Below are 26804 nucleotides of genomic sequence, written 5' to 3'. Positions count from 1 at the left end.
GGTTTGGTCCAAAATAATCCATCGTTATATCCAAACAGCGGCGTTTTGTTTGTGCGTTCTAGACACTATCCTAAAGGCTAAATAAGGGTGACGAGCATGGCGCAATTCGTGACAAAATAATGCTAAATATTCCATTACCGTACTTCGAAGCATGTCAACCGCTGTTTAAAATCAATTTTTATGCCATTTTTCTCGTAAAAAAGCGATAATATTCCGACCGGGAATCTGCGTTTAGATAAACAGACAAAGGAAAAGAAACCATTCGGTCGAAGCGGGCACGCGCCTAAGCCCATAGTACTCTGATCGGCCACTTGCCAAAAGCGATAAAGTGTTTCAGCCAGAGCCTGCCTCGATATCGTTCAATGTTTTCCCGGGCTCTGAGACCCTATGGAAGACGTAGGAAGTGTCACGTTATTGCACACATCCTGAGTCTTCAATAAAAAGAGCCAAGATGAAACACTACTTCTCAGACAGGCCACTTCCTGCTTGAAATCTTCTCAGGTTTTGGCCTGCCATAGGAGTTCTGTTATACTCACAGACACCATTCAAACAGTTTTAGAAACTTTAGGGTGTTTTCTATCCAAAGCCAATAATTATATGCATATTCTAGTTACTGGGCAGGAGTAGTAACCAGATTAAATCGGGTACGTTTTTTATCCAGCTGTGCAAATACTGCCCCCTATCCCCAACAGGTTAAACAATACATGCATTTTTTGTTCTATCAAGTTCATATTTATATCCAAAAACAGCGTTTTACTATGGCGTTGATGTTGAGGAAATCGTTTCCCTCCAATAACCGCCAGTCAATCAGCACAACAAATTAAATAATTACTATTCGAAAACATTGGTAAAATATTATATTGTCATTCAAAGAATTATAGATTTACATCTCTTGAACGCAACCGGATTGCCAGATTTAAAAATAACCTTACTGGGAAATCACACTTTGCAATAATCTGAGCACTGCGCCCAGAAAAATACGCTTTGCGATAGACTAACGGCCATGTTGGAGAGATTCTAAATCGAAAATACTATGTAAATAATCCATTACCTTTGATTCTCTTCATCAGATGTCACTTCCAGGAATCACAGGTCCATAACAAATGTAGTTTTGTTCGAAAAAGCTCAGAATTTATGTCCAAAAAGCTCCGTGTTGTTAGCACATGATCTATGCCCGCCGGACTTGTCTTCATAAACGAGGGGCAAAAAAATATTTACGTTCGTTCAAACATGTCAAACGTTGTATAGCATAAATCATTAGTGCCTTTTTCAACTAGAACATGAATAATATTCAAGGCGGACGATTGCATTCTCTTTTAAAACGTATTGGAACGAGAGTACCCAACATGAACTCGCGCGCCAGAGTCTAATCGGCCACCACCGTTCCAAGGCTCTTGTTCGTTCAGTTCTCACAGTAGAAGACTCAAACCACTTTCTAAAGACTGGTGACATCTAGTGGAAGCCATAGGAAGTGCTCAAAGATTAATAAGCCCCTGTGTGTTTCAATGGCATAGGCTTAAAGGTAATTCAACACATCAGGTATCCACTTCCTGTCAGAATTTGTCTCAGGGTTTTGACTGCCATATGAGTTCTGTTATACTTACAGACACCATTCAAACAGTTTTAGAAAATTCAGAGTTTTTTATCCAAACCTGAACAATAATACGCATATTCTAGCTTCTGAGTTGGTGTAGGAGGCAGTTAAAAATGGGCACATATTTTTTTCAAAATTCTCAATGCTGCCCCCTAGCCCCAACAGGTTAAACTGTGCTGTTCTTGGTCATCCGGATTTCACAAGGCCATTGATCCTGTCAATTGATGCCTCCCTGGACGGGTTGGGCGCTGTACTGTCTCAAATACCTGCTGGTGAAGATGGAGCACGTCCCATCGCTTTTGCCAGTAAAACATTGAGTGGCTCACAAAAAAAGATATCCTGCCCACAGACTTGAGTTTTTGACCTTGAAATGGAGTGTGTGAAAAGTTTAGCCATGGGCTCAAGGGACATTCATTTACAGTTTGGACTGATGATTATCCCCTCACATACATAATGACGAAACCAAAACTCGATGCCTGCCAGCAACGATGGGTAGCCAAATTGGCACCCTACCCATTCAATCTGAAGCACATAGCAGGTACAAAGAACATTGTGGCTGATGCCCTCAGTAGGGACCCATTTGCCAAGTTAGTCACAGGTTGATCAGTGAGAACTATGTCAGTCTGCTTGCTGAAGCCGATGCTATAGGAGAAGATGGGATTCAAGATGTGTTTCGCTTGAAGGTCCAGAGTCACATAGTGAAAAAACAAGCAGAGACAATCTCTGGAAATCAGTCTGACAGCTGTCCTTTAACCTGTTGGGGCTAGGGGGCAGTATTTTCACGGCTGGATAAAAAAACGTACCCGATTTAATCTGGTTACTAATCCTACCCAGTAACTAGAATATGCATATACTTATTATATATGGATAGAAAACACCCTAAAGTTTCTAAAACTGTTTGAATGGTGTCTGTGAGTATAACAGAACTCATTTGGCAGGCAAAACCCTGAGACATTTTCTGACAGGAAGCGGATACCTGATGTGTAGAATTACCTTTAAGCCTATGCCATTGAAACACACAGGGGTTGATTAATGTTTTGGCACTTCCTATTGCTTCCACTAGATGTCACCAGCCTTTACAAAGTGTTTTGAGTCTTTTACTGTGAGATCTGACCGAACAAGAGCCATGGAACGGTGATGGCCGATTAGACTCTGGCGCGCGAGTTCATGTTGGGTACCCTCGTTCCAATACGTTATAAAAGAGAATGCATTCGTCCACCTTGAATATTATTCATGTTCTGGTTAAAAAAGGCCCTAATGATTTATGCTATACAACGTTTGACATGTTTGAACGAACGTAAATATATTTTTTCCCCTCGTTCATGAAGTGAAGTCCGGCGGGCTTAGATCATGTGCTAACAAGACGGAGATTTTTGGACATAAATGATGAGCTTTTTTGAACAAAACTACATTCGTTATGGACCTGTGATACCTGGAAGTGACATCTGATGAAGAGAATCAAAGGTAATGGATTATTTACATAGTACTTTCGATTTTAGATCTCCCCAACATGGCGGCTAGTCTGTATCGCAACGCGTATTTTTCTGGGCGCAGTGCTCAGATTATTGCAAAGTGGGATTTCCCAGTAAGGTTATTTTTAAATCTGGCAAGTTGATTGCGTTCAAGAGATGTAAATCTATAATTCTTTAAATGACAATATAATATTTTACCAATGTTTTCTAATTTTAATTATTTAATTTGTGGTGCTGACTTGACTGCCGGTTATTGGAGGGAAACGATTTCCTCAACATCAATGCCATAGTAAAACGCTGTTTTTGGATATAAATATGAACTTGATAGAACTAAAAATGCATGCATTGTCTAACATAATGTCCTAGGAGTGTCATCTGATGGAGATTGTAAAAGGTTAGTGCATCATTTTAGCTGGTTTTATGGTTTTGGTGACCCTGTCTTTGAATTGACAAAAAATTACACACAGCTATTGTCAATGTATTCTCCTAACATAATCTAACTTTATGCTTTCGCCGTAAAACCTTTTTGAAATCTGACAACGTGGTTAGATTAAGGAGATGTTTATCTTTCAAAGGGTGTAAGATAGTTGTATGTTTGAAAAATTTGAATTTTGACATTTATTTGGTTTCAAATTTGCCGCTCTTGAAATGCACCTGCTGTTGATGGAGTGCACCACGGGGGGGACGCTAGCGTCCCACCTAGCCCATAGAGGTTAACCTGTGGCTCTGCAGTAGTGAAAGCGATCTGTGAAGTCTATGATCAGTGGGATGTAGCGACCGAAGCTCGAGCAGTACAGTTAGTGCAACAACTCATAACTCCAAGCCATGACTCCCTTCCTGCGATCTTGTTTGAGGAGCTTCAGCGGAGTCAAGAACTTGATCCTACAATTTCTAAGGCTCTCCTGTTTGTCAACCGCAAAAGATGTCCTTCAAGTGGAGAGAGGGATGGATTTGATTCAAAAACCCTTGCACTCGTAAAGCAGTGGGAAAGGCTCAGGGTCCAAGATGGAGTGCTTTACAGGGTGACAAAGGATCCCCTGAGCAAACAAAAGAGACATCAGTATGTGCTGCCCAAAAATATGAAGGAGAAAGCATTGAGTGGGGTGCATGACCTTGCTGGCCACCAAGGGCAAGATGGAACTCTTCATTTGGCAAGGCAGCGTTTCTTCTGGCCCAAGATGGAGCACGATGTGAAGGAGTATGTCAAGTGCTGTCGAAGATGTCTCCTGAGCCGTCTGCTCGAGCTCCCCTCAAAAGCATCAGAACCTCTGCGCCTATGAAGTTAGTATGTCTCGACCTTTGGAGTGCTGAGGACAACAAGCAACGCTCAGTGGATGTATTGGTTCTGACAGATCACTTCACCAAGTTAGCTCACACCTTTCCATGCTCAAATCAAATGGCAAAGCAAGTTGCCAGAAAGATATGGGACAACGTATTGTCACGAATTATGTCGTGGTGTTGCAGGGAAGACCAAAATGCAGCGGGTATATGGATACTCATTCTTTTAATTCACAAAAAGAGTAAGGCATCCACAGAAAAAACAAAACAATAAATGATACTCAACTAACAACAGTGTGGCAGGCTCAACAAGCAGTGCTCACAAACAATCTCCCACAAAAGACAAACACAAACACACCCTACTATATGGGACTCTCAATCAAAGGCAAATAGACAACACCTGCCTTCAATTGAGAGTCCCAACCCCAATTAACCAAACATAGACATACAACCAGCTAGATCAACATAGAAATACATAAACAAGGAACAGTGCCCAAAAACCCCGGAATACATAAATCAAATCCCCTATAACAAACACACCACCCCGAACCACATAAACCAAATACCCTCTGCCACGTCCTGACCGAACTACAATGACAATTAACCCTTATACTGGCCAGGACGTGACACGTATTTTGTGTGTATGGATTTGCTGAGCGGATCCACATGGATCAAGGGGCCAATATTGAGAGTGAGCTAATCGCAGAACTTCTCAAGCTCTCTGGTGTCACCAAGTCACACACAACTGCATATCATCCCATGGGGAATGGGGGAACGGAAAGGTACAATCGAACTCTGGGAAATATGCATCGCTCACTCCCTCTAAAAGCTAAAGAGAAATGGCCGCAGCAGATATAAACTCTCACATTTGCCTACAATGCTACTGTACACGAAACCACCGGCTATGCTCCATTCCAGCTCATGTTTGGTCGCATTCCGAGACTCCCTGTTGATGTAATGTTCAAGCAAGTTTTGAGAGATCCTGTGGTTGTTGACTATAGCAGCTATGTCAAAACACTGATGTTCCATCTCCATGAAGTAGCATCGTATTTGTCGAGGAGGTTCTCAGGCCTGATCAACCTTAGATTCCTCTGAATCTGCCTGCAGATAGATTGTATAGCAGAGACCAAAGATGAGATATTGGTGTTCACTTGTGCCAGTAGTGACTCAGTAGATTTTGTTGTCCCTTGTGCTCCATATTTTGGTGAAATTCAGGAGGGGGGGAATGTTACAGGTGTAAAATACTTTATGTATTTCACCGAAAATCACTCATATTTCTTTTAATTTATTATTTTAAGGTTATTTTAAGATGTATTACATTACTTTCAAGAGTAAATTATTTTAATGCTGTGATGTCATCAACGGGAGCCATGCTCTTACTCCTCAGTTTGCTCAGAGCGTTATGAGGAGAGGTAGGTATTACGTATGCTGTTACGTTCGCAAGAAAAGACAAGCAAAAGTTATCGTCACTGATTTAGTGTTGCATTACTGTTTATAGGAATATATACACTGCTCAAAAAAATAAAGGGAACACTTAAACAACACAATGTAACTCCAAGTCAATCACACTTCTGTGAAATCAAACTGTCCACTTAGGAAGCAACACTGATTGACAATACATTTCACATGCTGTTGTGCAAATGGAATAGACAACAGGTGGAAATTATAGGCAATTAGCAAGACACCCCCAATAAAGGAGTGGTTCTGCAGGTGGGGACCACAGACCACTTCTCAGTTCCTATGCTTCCTGGCTGATGTTTTGGTCACTTTTGAATGCTGGCTGTGCTTTCACTCTAGTGGTAGCACGAGACAGAGTCTACAACCCTCACAAGTGGCTCAGGTAGTGCAGCTCATCCAGGATGGCACATCAATGCGAGCTGTGGCAAGAAGCTTTGCTATGTCTGTTAGCGTAGTGTCCAGAGCATGGAGGCGCTACCAGGAGACAAGCCAGTACATCAGGAGACGTGTAGGAGGTCGTAGGAAGGCAACAACCCAGCAGCAGGACCGCTACCTCCGCCTTTGTGCAAGGAGGAGCAGGAGGAGCACTGCCAGAGCCCTGCAAAATGACCTCCAGCAGGCCACAAATGTGCATGTGTCTGCTCAAACGGTCAGAAACAGACTCCATGAGGGTGGTATGAGGGCCCGACGTCCACAGGTGGGGGTTGTGCTTACAGCCCAACACCGTGCAGGACGTTTGGCATTTGCCAGAGAACACCAAGATTGGCAAATTCGCCACTGGCGCCCTGTGCTCTTCACAGATGAAAGCAGGTTCACACTGAGCACATGTGACAGACGTGACAGAGTCTGGAGACGCCGTGGAGAATGTTCTGCTGCCTGCAACATCCTCCAGCATGACCGGTTTGGCGGTGGGTCAGTCATGGTGTGGGGTGGCATTTCTTTGGGGGGGGCGCACAGCCCTCCATGTGCTCGCCAGAGGTAGCCTGACTGCCATTAGGTACCGAGATGAGATCCTCAGACCCCTTGTGAGACCATATGCTGGTGCGGTTGGCCCTGGGTTCCTCCTAATGCAAGACAATGCTAGACCTCATGTGGCTGGAGTGTGTCAGCAGTTCCTGCAAGAGGAAGGCATTGATGCTATGGACTGGCCCGCCCGTTCCCCAGACCTGAATCCAATTGAGCACATCTGGGACATCATGTCTCGCTCCATCCACCAATGCCACGTTGCACCACAGACTGTCCAGGAGTTGGCGGATGCTTTAGTCCAGGTCTGGGAGGAGATCCCTCAGGAGACCATCCGCCAACTCATCAGGAGCATGCCCAGGCATTGTAGAGAGGTCATACAGGCACGTGGAGGCCACACACACTACTGAGCCTCATTTTGACTTGTTTTAAGGACATTACATCAAAGTTGGATCAGCCTGTAGTGTGGTTTTCCACTTTAATTTTGAGTGTGACTCCAAATCCAGACCTCCATGGGTTGATAAATTGGATTTCCATTGATTCTTTTTGTGTGATTTAGTTGTCAGCACATTCAACTATGTAAAGAAAAAAGTATTTAATAAGATTATTTTTTTCATTCAGATCTAGGATGTGTTGTTTAAGTGTTCCCTTTATTTTTTTGAGCAGTATATATTCATGTGAATGGGGATAATGTTCGAGTGCAACTTTGCAAGGCTAGCTCAATTATCGTTAGCTTTGTGGCGGGAGAGGGTCTCTTTCAGGTGCAGACATCGTGAGTTTTTTAAAATTATTTTCTCATCTTTCTTGTCTTATCAGGCAAATATACTTGTATGGAGTCAACTGCAGCAGTAACTTTTGCCTTGTATTTGTATCCATTCCATGCAGGTATGTTGTGAAATGTGCCGATTTTGTATTTCATGTTTTATGTGCCTAGTTAGCTGTCGTTCATTTTGTTACTTGCCCGGGCATGTCAAAAATGGTATTGTTGCTCCATTACTATGCGTCAGGTATAATGGTACAATAGTACACTAATAAATATTTTGCACTTATTAGCAAATTATTAGTGTACAACATTTATAAAATGTAATGAGTCTTTTGAAAATATGAACATGTACATTTTGTACAATGTATTTTTTGTTGATACTCTTACTACAGTTTGCTCAGAGTGTGATGAGGAGAGGCAAATATACTTGTATGGAGTCCAGACTGCAGCAGTAACTTTTGCATTGTATTTGTATCCATTCCATGCAGTCATTAAAAGAGAGACAACCGGCTGAATTGTATCCAGAGCCTTATCTTCTACCTACACCTTACCAGAACACAAAGCAGAAAGGTACTGGTGCAGAACCGGTTACATGGAGGATCCTGGCCTGAAACATTCCGTGGTCTCGCTTAGCAGGAGATGCCCCAGGGAGGAGTCCCTTTCCTTAGGGAGTTTAATATTGTTCCATTGTTGATGGATAAATCCTTCATACAACCGGGAAAGGTGGGTCATTGTTCAGGGCATAATGTCCCCTACATAATGATACAAAACATGACATGTTCTCCTTGAAATAGAGAGTTATTCACAACTGGGAGAATACACAATATAATTTAACAAGTCTACAGTACACTTCTTGCCTCCCAGTTTTGAACCTTATGTAATGATTTCTGATTCCAATTGATTGGTCTGGATTCTGTTTAGAGCAGTGCAAGCAATTTGGCGGGCCCCTGCTGTTACGGTGCTATCCTGTCTTAGAAGGTTTGAAGTGGATGTTCTGCCATTTAATGGGCCTCTGGAGTGTTATCTTGTAATCCGGAGTGTGTTGGGAAAGGGGGAAAAGAGTGGCTGGGTTGTGTCATTTCGTTTCCATCTCTATTGTTGTCATGCAGATGGCTGAGTAGATGTCTATTGGGTACGATCTGACAACTGCCAGGCATTTGGGATTGGCCTGTTTTTTTGTCAGCGCGACATCCCTGCACCTCTGCAAGTAGAGGTGAAAAAAACTCTAGATCTCTTTTACTCCACACACAGAAGCGTGTGGAGCTCTCCATTTCGCCAATCTGACCATAACTCTATCCTCATGATTCCTGCTTACAAGCAAAAACTCAAACAGGAAGTATCAGTGATGTGCTCAATACAGGAGTAAAATATTATCTTATTGCTTGACTATGATATCCTTCTATATAATCTATGAATAAGTGACCAGGAACAGACTATTATTGCTCATAGCGAACAAACAGTTTTGGACGTGGCATACTAACCTCACATAGCCAGGCAAGACGTAGTGGCTCACTACCACCATCTACTAGATGATTTTGAGATTACACCATGAAATAGCACTGTGACATTGACAATTGCTCATGTTATTAGAAAGTCGATTTTGCTGGCTCCTTACCATATTATCAACCGCTTTACTGATTTGTAAATAGAGAGCACAACCACATCCTCAGAGCATGCATAGGCCAGCTGGCTGGGGTGTTTACGGACATATTCAATCTCTCCCTATCCCAGTCTGTCTCTCACTTGCTTCAAGATGTCTACCATTGTTCCTGTACACAAGAAAGTCATTTATTTCAGTTACCTTTTCTATCTCCCCCAAGCACTCACTTCTGTCATCATGAAGTGCTTTGAGAGAGAGTAGTTAACCTCTATGGGCTAGGTGGGACGCTTGCGTCCCACCTACTCAACAGCCAGTGTAATCCTGTGGCGCGATATTCAAATACCTCAAAAATGCAAAAACTTCAATTTTTCAAACATATGACTATTTTACACCATTTTAAAGACAAGACTCTCGTTAATCTAACCACTGTCCGATTTCAAAAAGGCTTTACAACGAAAGCAAAACATTAGATTATGTCAGCAGAGTACCCAGCCAGAAATAATCAGACACCCATTTTTCAAGCTAGCATATAATGTCACATAAACCCAAACCACAGCTAAATGCAGCACTAACCTTTGATGATCTTCATCAGATGACAACCCTAGGACATTATGTTATACAATACATGCATGTTTTGTTGAATCAAGTTCATATTTATATCAAAAACCAGCTTTTTACATTAGCATGTGACTAGCATTCCCACCGAACACTGCCGGTGAATTTACTAAATTACTCACGATAAACATTCACAAAAAACATAACAATTATTTTAAGAATTATAGATACAGAACTCCTCTATGCACTCGATATGTCCGATTTTAAAATAGCTTTTCGGTGAAAGCACATTTTGCAATATTCTCAGTAGATAGCCCGGCATCACAGGGCTAGCTATTTAGACACCCAGCAAGTTTAGCACTCACCAAAGTCAGATTTACTATAAGAAAAATGTTATTACCTTTGCTGTTCTTCGTCAGAATGCACTCCCAGGACTTCTACTTCAATAAAAAATGTTGGTTTGGTCCCAAATAATCCATTGTTATATCCAAATAGCGGCGTTTTGTAAGTGCGTTCAAGACACTATCCGAAAGGGTAAATAAGGGTGACGAGCATGGCGCATTTCGTGACAAAAAATTTCTAAATATTCCATTACCGTACTTCGAAGCATGTCAACCGCTGTTTAACCTCTTGGGGCTAGGTGGGACGCTAGCGTGCCACCCGTGGTGCACTCCATCAACAGCAGGTGCATTTCAAGAGCGGCAAATTTGAATCCAAATAAATGTCAAAATTCAAATTTTTCAAAAATACAACTATGTTACACCATTTGAAAGATAAACATCTCCTTAATCTAACCACGTTTTACGATTTCAAAAAGGTTTTACGGCGAAAGCATAAATTTAGAGTATGTTAGGACAGTACATTTACAAGAGTTGTGTGTAATGTTTTGTCAATTCAAAGACAGGGTCACCAAAACCATAAAACCAGCTAAAATGATGCACTAACCTTTTACAATCTCCATCAGATGACACTCCTAGGACATTATGTTAGACAATGCATGCATTTTTAGTTCTATCAAGTTCATATTTATATACAAAAACAGCGTTTTACTATGGCATTGATGTTGAGGAAATCGTTTCCCTCCAATAACCGGCAGTCAAGTCAGCGTCAGAAATTAAATAATTAAAATTAGAAAACATTGGTAAAATATTATATTGTCATTTAAAGAATTATAGATTTACATCTCTTGAACGCAATCAACTTGCCAGATTTAAAAATAACCTTACTGGGAAATCACACTTTGCAATAATCTGAGCACTGCGCCCAGAAAAATACGCGTTGCGATACAGACTAGACGTCATGTTGGGGAGATCTAAAATCGAAAATACTATGTAAATAATCCATTACCTTTGATTCTCTTCATCAGATGTCACTTCCAGGTATCACAGGTCCATAACGAATGTAGTTTTGTTCAAAAAAGCTCATCATTTATGTCCAAAAATCTCCGTCTCGTTAGCACATGATGTAAGCCAGCCGGACTTCTCGTCATGAACGAGGGGAAAAAATATATTTACGTTCGTTCAAACATGTCAAACGTTGTATAGCATAAATCATTAGGGCCTTTTTTAACCAGAACATGAATAATATTCAAGGTGGACGAATGCATACTCTTTTATAACGTATTGGAACGAGGGTACCCAACATGAAGTAGCGCGCCAGGTGTCTAATGGGACATCACCGTTCCATGGCTCTTGTTCGGTCAGATCTCCCTCCAGAAGACTCAAAACACTTTGTAAAGGCTGGTGACATCTAGTGGAAGCAATAGGAAGTGCCAAAATATTCCTAAACCCCTGTGTTTTTCAATGGGATAGGTTTAAAGTCAATACAACACATCAGGTATCCACTTCCTGTCAGAAAATGTCTCAGGGTTTTGCCTGCCAAATGAGTTCTGTTATACTCACAGACACCATTCAAACAGTTTTGGAAACTTTAGAGTGTTTTCTATCCATATATAATAAGTATATGCATATTCTAGTTACTGGGTAGGATTAGTAACCAGATTAAATCGGGTACATTTTTTTTATCCAGACGTGCAAATGCTGCCCCCTAGACCCAACAGGTTAAATCCATTTTTATGCAATTTTTCTCGTAAAAAAAGCGGTAATATTCCGACCGGGAATCTGCATTTAGGTAAACAGACGAAAGAAAATAAAGCACGGGGTTGACTCGGGCACGCGCCTAAGCCCATAGTACTCTGATCGGCCACTTGCCAAAAGCGATAATGTGTTTCAGCCAGAGGCTGCCTCGATATCGTTCAGCTTTTTCCCGGACTCTGAGAGCCTATGGGAGCCGTAGGAAGTGTCACGTTAGAGCAAAGATCCTCAGTCTTCAATAAAAAGAGCCCAGATGAACAACAACTTGTCAGACAGGCCACTTCCCATATAGAATCCTCTCAGGTTTTTGCCTGCCATATGAGTTCTGTTATACTCACAGACACCATTCAAACAGTTTTAGAAACTTTAGGGTGTTTTCTATCCAAAGCCAATAATTATATGCATATTCTAGTTACTGGGCAGGAGTAGTAACCAGATTAAATCGGGTACGTTTTTTATCCGGCCGTGTCAATACTGCCCCCTACTCCCAACAGGATAACTGTGGATAGGCTCAATAACATGCAAACATGCAACAGAGTACCACAGCTTCAGTGCATACGAGCTTAGACTACATAATGACTCGATTTTACAGGAAAGCATGAATGTCATTCAATATGTAATTATAGCCGCGGTCTGGTGAAATTTGTGCGCCATGACCAATGATCTACACAGAATACAGTGGTCATGACCCATGGAGAACAGTTTCTAGTTTTGCCTATTTCAAGATCTGGACATGTCTGATGAGCCTATATGAACTACATCAATAAATAGGTATGATATAAAAACTGAGCTCTGTCCACGAACCTATGAGCATATGACATATCCTTTGAAACTCTCCAATGTGCAACAGAGCATTTAAGACCTTACCCATCCGGGCTCTCCTTGACTGCGTCACCTTCATTGACAGTCCCGTGGAAAAGTGCTTCACAGTTCGACAACCAAGTTGGCAATGCCATTACGCTTTGTTTTACAATGTTTATCAAAATATGATGGAAAATATGCCGTTACAATGAAGGGGCGTCGAGCGGCTCTCCATATAGCTGGATTGGGGGGCATCGAATTACTTACTTCCCAGCGATTTCACAAGTTGGTATTTTTGTAGTAGGCTAGCCTTGATTGTCAGAGAAATGTTTTGTAGAAATTTAGGCTACTTTGACTGGTCACTTAGCCTATGATACAAAGAAAAGTTACTATTGAATAGGCCAAAAGTATAGCCTATCCATATAGTGAAATGAATGATTGAGAACAGGGTTTATGCAGTATTCCATGGTGTCTGTCAATACCAGTGGTGTCGTCATTAGATAAATCGTTTACAGGCCTTTGACAACTGTGCATCTGGCCCGCTTGAGGCTGGACACAAATGCTACTTTGATTTTGGATGTATATCCACTGCAGACGGGTCACATAGGCCATGTCATCGTTGGATTGGCTAAATAATGTAAAGCCATTTAGTGACAATGAACACTATGTATACAAAAGTATGTGGACATCCCTTCAAATTAGTGGATTTGGCTATTTCAGACCCAATTGATTGGTGGATTTGGCTATTTCAGCCCCAATTGATTGCTGACAGGTGTATAATATCGAGCACAGAGCCATGCAATCTCCATAGACAAACATTGACAGTAGAATGGCCTTACTGAAAAGCCTGGTGACTTTCAATGTGGCACCGTCATAGGATGTCACCTTTCCAACAAGTCAGTTCGTCAAATTTCTGCCCTGCTTGAGCTGCCCCGGTCAACTTTAAGTTATGTTATTGTAAAGTGAAATGTCCAGGAGCAACGGCTCAACTGCGAAGTGGTAGGCCACACAAGCATACAGAATGGGACCACTGAAGTGCATAAAAATAGTCTGTCCTCGGTTGCAACACTCATTACCAAGTTCCAAACTGCCTCGGGAAGCAATGTCAGAACAATAACTGTTAGTCTGTAGCTTCATGAAGTGGGTTTCCATGGCCAAGCAGCTGCACACAAGCCTAAGATTCACCATGCGCAATGCCAAGCGTCAGCTGGAGTGTTGTAAAGCCCACCGCCATTGGAGCAGTGGAAACACGTTCTCTAGAGTGATGAATATGGCAGTCCGACGGCCGAATCTGGGTTTGGTGGATGCCAGGAGAACGCTACCTGCCTCAATGCATAGTGCCAACTGTAATGTTTGGTAGAAGAGGAATAATGGTCTGGGGCTGTTTTTCATGGTTCGGGCTAGGCCCCTTTTGTTCAAGTGAAGGGAAATCTTAACGCTACAGCATACAATGGCATTCTAGACGAGTTTGTACTTCCAACTTTGTGGCAACAGTTTGGGGAAAGCCCTTTCCTGTTTTAGTAGAACAATGCCCCCGTGCACAAAGCGAAGTCCATACAGAAATGGTTTGTCGAGATTGGTGTGGAAGAACTTGACTGGCCTGCACAGAGCCCTGACCTCACCCCCATCAAAAACCTTTGGGATGGATTGGAACACTGACTGTGAGCCAGGCCTAATCGCTCAACATCTGTGCCCGACCTCACTAATGCTCGTGGCTGAATGGAAGCAAGTCCCCTCAGCAATGTTCCATCATCTAGTGTAGGGGGTAATAATTAAACTTATTCAGCCTGTGACCTAAATTAGAAATTCTGTGTTTTCCTGGGACCTAAGCTTAGGAAAATATGCAACTACACGTAAATATCGGTACATTTCATTGCATTTACATTTACGTCATTTAGCAGACGCTCTTATCCAGAGCGACTTACAAATTGGTGCATTCACCTTGTGATATCCAGTGGAACAACCACTTACAATAGTACATCTATATCTTTTTTTGGGGGGGGTGGGGTTAGAAGGTTTACTTTATCCTATCCCAGGTATTCCTTAAAGAGGTGGGGTTTCAGGTGTCTACGGAAGGTGGTGATTGACTCCGCTGTCCTGGCGTCGTGAGGGAGCTTGTTCCACCATTGGGGTGCCAGAGCAGCGAACAGTTTTGAATGGGTTGAGCGAGAACTGTGCTTCCGCAGAGGTAGGGGGGCCAGCAGGCCAGAGGTGGGTGAACGCAGTGCCCTTGTTTGGGTGTAGAGCCTGAAGGTACGGAGGTGCCGTTCCCCTCACAGCTCCGTAGGCAAGCACCATGGTCTTGTAGCAGATGCGAGCTTCAACTGGAAGCCAGTGGAGTGTGCGGAGGAGTGGGGTGACGTGAGAGAACTTGGAAAGGTTGAACACCAGACGGGCTGCGGCGTTCTGGATGAGTTGTAGGGGTTTAATGGCACAGGCAGGGAGCCCCGCCAACAGGGAGTTGCAGTAATCCAGACGGGAGATGACAAGTGCCTGGATTAGGACCTGCGCCGCTTCCTGTGTAAGGCAGGGTCGTACTCTGCGAATGTTGTATAGCATGAACCTACAGGATCGGGTCACCGCCTTGATGTTAGCGGAGAACGACAGGGTGTTGTCCAGGGTCACGCCGAGGCTCTTAGCACTCTGGGAGGAGGACACAATGGAGTTGTCCACCGTGATGGCGAGATCATGGAAAGGGCAGTCCTTCCCCGGGAGGAAGAGCAGCTCCGTCTTGCCGAGGTTCAGCTTGAGGTGGTGATCCATCATCCACACTGATGTGTCAGGCAGAGATGCGATTCGCCACCTGGTTATCAGAAGGGGGAAAGGAGAAGATGAATTGTGTGTCGTCTGCGTAGCAATGATAGGAGAGACCATGTGAGGATATGACAGAGCCAAGTGACTTGGTGTATAGCGAGAATAGGAGAGGGCCTAGAAATGAGCCCTGGGGGACACCAGTGGTGAGAGCACGTGGTGCGGAGACGGATTCTCGCCACGCCACCTGGTAGGAGCGACCTGTCAGGTAGGACGCAATCCAAGAGTGAGCCGCGCCGGAGATACCCAACTCGGAGAGGGTGGAGAGGAGGATCTGATGGTTCACAGTATCAAAGGCAGCAGATGGGTCTAGAAGGATGAGAGCAGAGGAGAGAGAGTTAGCTTTAGCAGTGAGGAGAGCCTCCGTGACACAGAGAAGAGCAGTCTCAGTTGAATGACCAGCCTTGAAAGCTGAATGATTTGGATCAAGAAGGTCATTCTGAGAGAGATAGCAAGAGAGCTGGCCAAGGACGGCACGCTCAAGAGTTTTGGAGAGGAAAGAAAGAAGGGATACTGGTCTGTAGTTGTTGACATCGGAGGGATCGAATGTAGGTTTTTTGAGAAGGGGTGCAACTCTCGCTCTCTTGAAGATGGAAGAGACGTAGCCAGCGGTCAAGGATGAGTTGATGAGCGAGGTGAGGTAAGGGAGTAGGTCTCCGGAAATGGTCTGGAGAAGAGAGGAGGGGATAGGGTCAAGCGGGCAGGATGTTGGGCGGCCGGCCGTCACAAGACGCAAGATTTCATCTGGAGAGAGAGGGGAGAAAGAGGTCAAAGCATAGGGTAGGGCAATGTGAGCAGGACCAGCGGTGTCGTTTGACTTAACAAACGAGGATCGGATGTCGTCGACCTTCTTTTCAAAATGGTTGACGAAGTCATCCGCAGAGAGGGAGGAGGGGGGGGGGGAGGGGGAGAAGGATTCAGGAGGGAGGAGAAGGTGGCAAAGAGCTTCCTAGGGTTGGAGGCAGATGCTTGGAAGTTAGTGGTAGAAATTGGCTTTAGCAGCAGAAACAGAGGAGGAAAATGTAGAGAGGAGGGAGTGAAAAGATGCCAGGTCCGCAGGGAGGCTAGTTTTCCTCCATTTCTGCTCGGCTGCCCGGAGCCCTGTTCTGTGAGCTCGCAATGAGTCGTCAAGCCACGGAGCAGGAGGGGAGGACCGAGCCGGTCGGGAGGATAGGGGACATAGAGAATCAAAGGATGCAGAAAGGGAGGAGAGGAGGGTTGAGGAGCAGAATCAGGAGATTGGTTGGAGAAGGGTTGAGCAGAGGGAAGAGATGATAGGATGGAAGAGGAGAGAGTAGCAGGAGAGAGAGAGAGCGAAGGTTGCAACGGCGCAATACCATCTGAGTAGGGGCAGAGTGAGTAGTGTTGGAGGAGAGCGAGAGGGAAAAGGATACAAGGTAGTGTTCGGAGACTTGGAGGGGAGTTGCAGTGAGTTTAGTAGAAGAACAGCATCTGAGTAGGGGGGGACGGTGAGAGGGTGAGGTCAAAAGAGGAGAGGAGTGGAAGGAGGCAGAGAGAAATGAGTCAAAGGTAGACGTAGCGAGGTTAACCTCTATGGGCTAGGTGGGACGCAAGCGTCCCACCCGTGGTGCACTCCATCAACAGCAGGTGCATTTCAAGAGCGGCAAATTTGAATCCAAATAAATGTCAAAATTCAAATTTTTCAAACATACAACTATTTTACACCCTTTGAAAGATAAACATCTCCTTAATCTAACCACGTTTTACGATTTCAAAAAGGTTTTACGGCGAAAGCATAAATTTTGAGTATGTTAGGACAGTACATTTACAAGAGTTGTGTGTAATGTTTTGTCAATTCAAAGACAGGGTCACCAAAACCATAAAACCAGCTAAAATGATGCACTAACCTTTTACAATCTCCATCAGATGACACTCCTAGGACATTATGTTAGACAATGCATGCATTTTTAGTTCTATCAAGTTCATATTTATATCCAAAAACAGCGTTTTACTATGGCATTGATGTTGAGGAAATCGTTTCCCTCCAATAACCGGCAGTCAAGTCAGCACCACAAATTAAATAATTAAAATTAGAAAACATTGGTAAAATATTATATTGTCATTTAAAGAATTATAGATTTACATCTCTTGAACGCAATCAACTTGCCAGATTTAAAAATAACCTTACTGGGAAATCACACTTTGCAATAATCTGAGCACTGCGCCCAGAAAAATATGCTTTGCTATACAGACAAACGGCCATGTTGGAGAGATCTAAAATCGAAAATACTATGTAAATAATCCATTACCTTTGATTCTCTTCATCAGATGTCACTTCCAGGAATCCCAGGTCCATAACGAATGTAGTTTTGTTCAAAAAAGCTCATCATTTATATCCAAAAAACGCCGTGTTGTTAGCACATGATCTAAGCCAGCCGGACTTCTCGTCATGAACGAGGGGAAAAAATATATTTACGTTCGTTCAAACATGTCAAACGTTGTATAGCATAAATCATTAGTGCCTTTTTTAACCAGAACATGAATAATTTTCAAGGTGGACGAATGCATTCTCTTTTATAACGTATTGGAACGAGGGTACCCAACATGAAGTCGCGCGCCAGAGTCTAATCGGCCATCACCGTTCCATGGCTCTTGTTCGGTCAGATCTCACAGTAAAAGACTCAAAACACTTTGTAAAGGCTGGTGACATCTAGTGGAAGCAATAGGAAGTGCCAAAACATTAATCAACCCCTGTGTGTTTCAATGGCATAGGCTTAAAGGTAATTCAACACATCAGGTATCCACTTCCTGTCAGAAAATGTCTCAGGGTTTTGCCTGCCAAATGAGTTCTGTTATACTCACAGACACCATTCAAACAGTTTTAGAAAGTTTAGGGTGTTTTCTATCCATATATAATAAGTATATGCATATTCTAGTTACTGGGTAGGATTAGTAACCAGATGAAATCGGGTACGTTTTTTTATCCAGCCGTGAAAATACTGCCCCCTAGCCCCAACAGGTTAACGAGAGTCTTGTCTTTAACCTCTATGGGCTAGGTGGGACGCTTGCGTCCCCCCTACGTAACAGCCACTGGCAGCCTGTGGCGCGATTTTCAAAACCTTAACCTCTTGGGGCTAGGTGGGACGCTAGCGTGCCACCCGTGGTGCACTCCATCAACAGCAGGTGCATTTCAAGAGCGGCAAATTTGAATCCAAATAAATGTCAAAATTCAAATTTTTCAAAAATACAACTATGTTACACCATTTGAAAGATAAACATCTCCTTAATCTAACCACGTTTTACGATTTCAAAAAGGTTTTACGGCGAAAGCATAAATTTAGAGTATGTTAGGACAGTACATTTACAAGAGTTGTGTGTAATGTTTTGTCAAGTCAAAGACAGGGTCACCAAAACCATAAAACCAGCTAAAATGATACACTAACCTTTTACAATCTCCATCAGATGACACTCCTAGGACATTATGTTAGACAATGCATGCATTTTTAGTTCTATCAAGTTGATATTTATATCCAAAAACAGCGTTTTACTATGGCATTGATGTTGAGGAAATCGTTTCCCTCCAATAACCGGCAGTCAAGTCAGCGTCACAAATTAAATAATTAAAATTAGAAAACATTGGTAAAATATTATATTGTCATTTAAAGAATTATAGATTTACATCTTTTGAACGCAATCAACTTGCCAGATTTAAAAATAACCTTACTGGGAAATCACACTTTGCAATAATCTGAGCACTGTGCCCAGAAAAATACGCGTTGCGATACAGACTAGACGTCATGTTGGGGAGATCTAAAATCGAAAATACTATGTAAATAATCCATTACCTTTGATTCTCTTCATCAGATGTCACTTCCAGGTATCACAGGTCCATAACGAATGTAGTTTTGTTCAAAAAAGCTCATCATTTATGTCCAAAAATCTCCGTCTCGTTAGCACATGATGTAAGCCAGCCGGACTTCTCGTCATGAACGAGGGGAAAAAATATATTTCCGTTCGTTCAAACATGTCAAACGTTGTATAGCATAAATCATTAGGGCCTTTTTTAACCAGAACATGAATAATATTCAAGGTGGACGAATGCATAGTCTTTTATAACGTATTGGAACGAGGGTACCCAACATGAAGTAGCGCGCCAGGTGTCTAATGGGACATCACCGTTCCATGGCTCTTGTTCGGTCAGATCTCCCTCCAGAAGACTCAAAACACTTTGTAAAGGCTGGTGACATCTAGTGGAAGCAATAGGAAGTGCCAAAATATTCCTAAACCCCTGTGTTTTTCAATGGGATAGGTTTAAAGTCAATACAACACATCAGGTATCCACTTCCTGTCAGAAAATGTCTCAGGGTTTTGCCTGCCAAATGAGTTCTGTTATACTCACAGACACCATTCAAACAGTCTTGGAAACTTTAGAGTGTTTTCTATCCATATATAATAAGTATATGCATATTCTAGTTACTGGGTAGGATTAGTAACCAGATTAAATCGGGTACATTTCTTTTATCCAGACGTGCAAATGCTGCCCCCTAGACCCAACAGGTTAAAAATCCTATTACTTCAATTTCTCAAACATATGACTATTTTACAGCTATTTAAAGACAAGACTCTCGTTAATCTAACCACACTGTCCGATTTCAAAAAGGCTTTACAACGAAAGCAAAACATTAGATTATGTCAGCAGAGTACCAAGCCAGAAATAATCAGACACCCATTTTTCAAGCCAGCATATAATGTCACCAAAACCCAGAAGACAGCTAAATGCAGCACTCACCTTTGATGATCTTCATCAGATGACAGCCCTAGGACATTATGTTATACAATACATGAATGTTTTGTTCAATCAAGTTCATATTTATATCAAAAACCAGCTTTTTACATTAGCATGTGACGTTCAGAACTAGCATACCCCCCGCAAACTTCCGGGGAATTCGCTAACATTTTACGTTTATGTTTTTTATCCAGCCGTGTCAATACTGCCCCCTAGCCCTAACAGGTTAATCACACCGTGAGCTATGGTTCATTGGGCACTTCCTATTGCTTCCACTAGATGTCCCCAGTCTTCACTAAGTGGTTTGAGTCTCCTACTGTTAAAACTGAATGAATGAGACGCTGTTGAAATTGGTCACATGAGGAGGGCCATCACCATTATGACGCCGGCGGCCCTGTCTACCCTCCCCTTTCGAAACGTTTTGAAACACAATGCAATCGTCCCCTCGAATCTTATTGGCTCTCTTGTTGAAACAGGCCCTGAAGATTTATGTTATACAACGTTTGACATGTTTGAACGAACATAAATGGGAAAAAAATGCTTTTTCTCGAAATAGCTGTCCCGTGGCCGACGGAAGTTTTGGAGCAGCCTTCAGACGCGCTAACAAGAACAAGCTCTTGGAACATAAAGGAGTAATTTTTTAGAACGAAAATACATTTGTTGTGGACCTGGGATTTCTGGAAGTGCTTTCTGATGAAGACAACCAAAGGTAAGGGATTATTGACAATAGTATACAAGACTAGATGTGATATGCGATTGTTCCAAGATGGCGCAGTCCTATATTTACTAGGTAATTTTGTGAGTATCGCATCCCATTTTATCGCAAAGTGTGATTACCCAGTAAAGTTATTTTTAAATCTGGTATTACAGGTGCTTTCAAGAGATATTCATCTATAAATCTTAGAATGACAATATTACATTTTAAAAATGTTTTCGAATAGTAATTTAGTAAATTGTAGCACTGTCTCACCTGATGCATTTAAGGGAAAATAGTTAGTCAACGTTACGCACCGATGTAAAATGCTGTTTTTATATATAAATATGAACTTTATCGAACAAAAGAATGCATGTATTGTGTAACATGATGTCCTAGGTGTGTCATCTGATGAAGATTGTCAAAGGTTAGTGCTGCATTTAGCTGTTTTTTGGTTATTTGTGATGCATGTGGTTGGTCAGAAAATGGCTATGTGGCTACTTTTACGTTATACTCCTCTAACATAATCTAATGTTTTGCTTTTGCTGTAAAGCCTTTTTGAAATCGGACAACGTGGTTCGATTCAGGAGAGGTGTATCTATAAAACGTTATAATTTGAATTATTTTTTTATTTTTTATTATTACATTTTGTTATGCTAATGGCGATATGATTTTTCGCTGGATGTCCGTCCCGAAGTAATAGCATTTCTAAGGTATTTGAAAATCGCGCCACGGGATTCAACTGGCTGTTGCATAGGTGGGACGAATTCGTCCCGCCTAGCCCAGAGAGGTTAAACTGGTTACTACTCTTTCCCAGAAACGAGAATATGCATATTATTAGTAAATTTGGATAGAAAACACTGAAGTTTCTAAAACTGTTTGAATGGTTTCTGTGACTATAACAGAACTTATATGGCAGGCAAAAACCTGAGAATATTCCATGCAGGAAGTGGCCTGTTTGTAGTTCTCCCTTTGCTTCTCTATCAAAACTACAGTGCCCGTGGGGTTATGTAGCACTTTCTAAGGCTTCCATTGGCTCTCTAAAGCGTTCGGAAAGCGTATTGACGTGTCTCCTGTCTCCGGGCAGATAACAGGAGCACAGTTTGTCAGTGGACTGCCTGGTGGCTAAGAGATAGGAAATGCGCATTCACGAGACCTCGCCATTTTTTTCTCTTCCTTTTTGAATGAATACACTATTGTCCGGTTGGAATATTATCGCTATTTTATGAGAAAAATACCATAAAAAATGTGATTTTAAACAGCATTTGACATGCTTCTAAGTACGATAAAGGAACATTTTGAAATGTTTTGTCTCGATATGCGCTCGCACGTTACCCTTTGGATAGTGACCTGAACGCACTAACAAAACAGGGGTATTTGCACATAACTATGGATTATTTGGAACAAAAACAACATTTGTTGTGGAAGTAGCAGTCCTGGGAGTGCATTCTGACGAAGAACAGCAAAGGTAATCCAATTTTTCTAATAGTAATTCTGAGTGTAGTTTGCCCCGAACTTGGCGGGTGTCAAATTAGCTAGCCGTGATGGCTGAGCTATGTACTCAGAATATTGCAAAATGTGCTTTCGCCGAAAAGCTATTTTAAAATCTGACATAGCGATTGCATAAAGGAGTTCTGTATCTATAATTCTTAAAATAATTGTATGTATTTTGTCAACGTTTATCATGAGTAATTTAGTAAATTCCCCAGAAGTTTTCGGTGAGAATGCTAGTTCTGAACATCACATGCTAATGTAAAAAGCATTTTTTTTTAAATATAAATATGAACTTGATTGAACAAAACATGCATGTATTGTATAACATAATGTCCTAGGAGTGTCATCTGATGAAGATCATCAAAGGTTAGTGCTGCATTTAGCTGTGTTTTGGGTTTTTGTGACATATGCTTGCTTGAAAAATGGCTGTGTGGTTATTTGTGTCTATGTACTGTTAGGGTTTGACCAACTATTTGTTTGCATAACCTATATAATATAACAAAGAAGGTATGCTATAATATTAAGTTTATACTCTATATGATAAGAGCATACTGCTGTGTGAGAGGAAGGGGCTCATGGGATGTTGAGTCATATGGAAAGAATGCAGATGCTGTAAATCAGGGATATGGAAGAGCTTGTTAAATGATAACGGCAGGATATGGGTGAAATGTATATGCGGAGGGGTGTCGGGTTTTAGAGAACTGTGCATTGTACCGTCACAAGATAAATCGACTGCCAAAGATAATAACTACGCCCAGCAACAGGAGGCGTCTCGAGGTTGGGACCAACCTGCACGCCAACGATAGGATGAGTAAGTTTAAACCACGCTCATCCTCCCTCTGACAGGCCAGCAGTGAGCGGGAACTATCTCTGTCAGAGTATTTAATGAAAAGCAAAGGATGTGTAACTCAGTTCTCTGTTTTGCCCTGCGAGGTATTACAGGGAGCCCGTATATACGAACCACCTATTTACCCTTCAAGTGTTTGCATTAATTAAAGTACAAAGAAATCAGAAGTTACTATGTGCTAACTATTTTGTTCTGATACCAGATTCGAATTGACGCGACCTAACAGTACTCTCCTAACATAATCTAATGTTTTGCTTTCGCTGTAAAGCCTTTTTGAAATCGGACAACGTGGTTAGATTAACCTCTCTCGGGTATGTGGGACAAAATCGTCCCACCTAGTCAACAGCCAGTGGAATCGAGTGGCACTACATTTCAAAAACCTTAAATGCTATAACTTCAATTTCTCAAACATATTACTATTTTACACCATTTTTAAGACAAGACTCTCCTTTATCTAACCACATTGTCCGATTTCAAAAAGGCTTTACAGCGAAAGCAAAACATTAGATTATGTTAGGAGAGTACCCAGCCATTTTCAAAGCATGCATATATGTCACAAAAACCAAAACCACAGCTAAATGCAGCACTAACCTTTGATGATCTTCATCAGACGACACTCCTAGGACATTATGTTATACAATACATGCATGTTTTGTTCAATCAAGTTCATATTTATATCAAAACCCAGTTTTTTACATTAGCATGTGACGTTCAGAACTAACATACACACCGAAAACTTCCGGTGAATTTACTAAATTACTCTTGATAAACGTTCACAAAATACATAACAATTATTTAAAGAATTATAGATACAGAACTCCTTTATGCAATCGCGGTGTCAGATTTTAAAATAGCTTTTCTGAGTAGATAGCTCGGCCATCAAGGCTAGCTAAACAGACACTCGCCAACATCGAGGCTCAGTAAACTCAGAATTACTAGTAGAAAAATTGGATTACCTTTGCTGTTCTTCGTCAGAATGCACTCCCAGGACTTCTACTTCAACCACAAATGTTGTTTTGGTTCAAAATAATCCATAGTTATGTTCAAATATCCTCCGTTTTGTTCGTGCGTTCATGTCCCTATCCGAAGGGTGACGCGTGGACGCATGTCGTGACAAAAAAAAATTCAAAATATTCCATTACCATACTTAGAAGCATGTCAAACGCTGTTTAAAATCAGTTAATATTCCAACCGGGCGACGTTGTTTTCGTTCAAAGGCTGAAAGAAAAACATGGCCACTTCTCGGGGCCGCGCATCTCCTGAAGTATTCAGACCCGTTTCTCAGTACTTTGTTGAAGCACCTTTGGCAGTGATTACAGCCTCGAGTCTTCTTTGGTATGACACTACAAGCTTGGCACACCTGTATTTGTGGAGTTTCTCCCATTCTTATCTGCAGATCCTCTCAAGCTCTGGCTGATCCACTCAAGGACATTCAGAACATTGTCCCGAAGCTACTTCTACTTTGTCTTGGCTGTGTGCTTAGGGTCATTGTCCTATTGAAAGGTGAACCTTCGCCCGCAGTCTGAGGTCCTGAGCGGTCTGGAGAAGATTTTCATCAAGGATCTCTGTACATTGCTCCGTTCAACTTTCCCTCAAACCCCGACTAGGCTCCCTGTCCCTGCCACTGTTAAACATCCCCCCAAGCATGATGCTGTCACCACCGTGCTTCACCGTAGGGATGGTGCCAGGTTTCCTGCAGATGTGACGCTTATTCAGGCCAAAGAGTTCAATCTTGGTTTTATCAGACCAGAGAATCTTGTTTCTCATGGTCTGAGAGTTCTAAAGGTGCCTTTTGGCAAACTCCAAGCGGGCTGTCATGTGCCTTTTACTGAGGAGTGGCTTCCGTCTGGCCACTCTACCATAAAGGCCTGATTGGTGGAGTGCTGCAGAGAAGGTTGTCCTTCTGTAAAGTTCTCCCATCTCCACAGAGGAACTCTGAAGCTCTGCATTTGTATTTATTATGGCTCCCCATTAGCTGCTGCCAAGGCAGCAGCTACTCTTCCTGCGGTCCAGCAAAATTAAGGCAGTTTATACAATTTTAAAAACATTACAATACATTCACGGACGTGCCCTCAAGCCCCTACTCCACCAGTACCACATATATACAGTACAAAATCGATGTGTGTGTATAGTGCGTATTCTATCATGTGTGTAGGTATACATGTGCCTATGTTTGTGTTGCTTCACAGTCACCGCTGTTTCATAAGGTGTTTTTAATCTGTTTTTTAAATCTAATTTTACTGCTTCCATAAGTTACTTGATGTGGAATAGAGTTCCATGTAGTTATGGCTCTATTTAGTACTATGCGCCTTCCATAGTCTGTACTTGGGGACTGTGAAGAGATCTCTTGTGGGATGTCTTGTGGGGTATGCATGGGTGTCCGAGCCAGTAGTTCAAACAGAAAGCTCGGTGCATTCAACATGTCAATACCTCTCATAAATTCAAGCAGTGATGAAGTCAATCTCTCCTCCAATTTGAGCATATTATTATGTATATATAGTGCCTTATCATGGACATACTTCTCCCCATCTTAGCTACTATCAATATGTTTTGACCATGACAGTTTACAATCCAGGGTAACTCCAAGCAGTTTAGTCACCTCAACTTGCTCAATTTCTACATTATTTATTACAAGATTTAGTTGAGGTTAAGGGTTTAGTGAATGATTTGTCCCAAATACAATGCTTTTAGTTTTAGAAATATTTAGCACTGACTTATTCAACTCAGAAAGTGTTGCATCATTTCAGTCGCTGTAGTAGCTGACATGTTGAGTCATCCGCATACATAGACACTCTGCTTTTCCTTCACTCTGCGGTCCGACTCATCCCAAACCATCTCAATTTGGTTGAGTCGGGGGATTGTGGAGGCCAGGTCATCTGATTCAGCACTCTACCACTCCCCTTCTTGGTAAGATAGCCCTTACACAGCCTGGAGGTGTGTTGGGTCATGTCCTGTTGAAAAACAAATGTCCCACTGAGCCCAAACCAGATGGGATGGCGTATCGCTGCAGAATGCTGTGGTAGCCATGCTGGTTAAGTGTGCCTTGAATTCTAAATAAATCACAGACAGTGTCACCAGCAAAGCACCCCCACACCATAACACCTCCTCCTCCATGCTTGACGGTGGAAAATACACATGCGTAGATCATCCGTTCACCGACACCGCACCTTGCAAAGACACAGCGGTTGGAACCAAAAATCTACAATTTGGACTCCAAACCAAAGGACAAATTTCCACAGGTCTAATGTCCATTGCTCATGTTTCTTGGCCCAAGCAAGTCTCTTCTTATTATTGGTGTCTTTTAGTAGTGGTTTCTTTGTAGCAATTTGACCATGAAGGCCTGATTCACACAGTCGATGTTGTCTGTTAATTGAACTCTCTGAAGTATTTATCTGGGCTGCAATTTCTGAGGCTGGTAACTCGAATGAACGTATCCTCTGCAGCAGAGGTAACTGGGGATCTTCCATTCCCGTGGCGGTCCTCATGAGAACCAGTTTCATCATAGCAATTGATGGTTTTTGCGACTGCACTTGATGAAACTTTCAAAGTTCTTTAAAATTTCCAGATTGACTGACCTTCATGTTTTAAAGTAATGATGTCATTTCTCTTTGTTATTTGAGCTGTTCTTGCCATA

Source organism: Salmo salar, chromosome 13 (genome assembly GCF_965601325.2).
Source record: "Salmo salar chromosome 13, fSalSal1, whole genome shotgun sequence".
Taxonomy (NCBI): Eukaryota; Metazoa; Chordata; class Actinopteri; order Salmoniformes; family Salmonidae; genus Salmo; species Salmo salar.
This window is presented reverse-complemented; position numbering follows the sequence as displayed.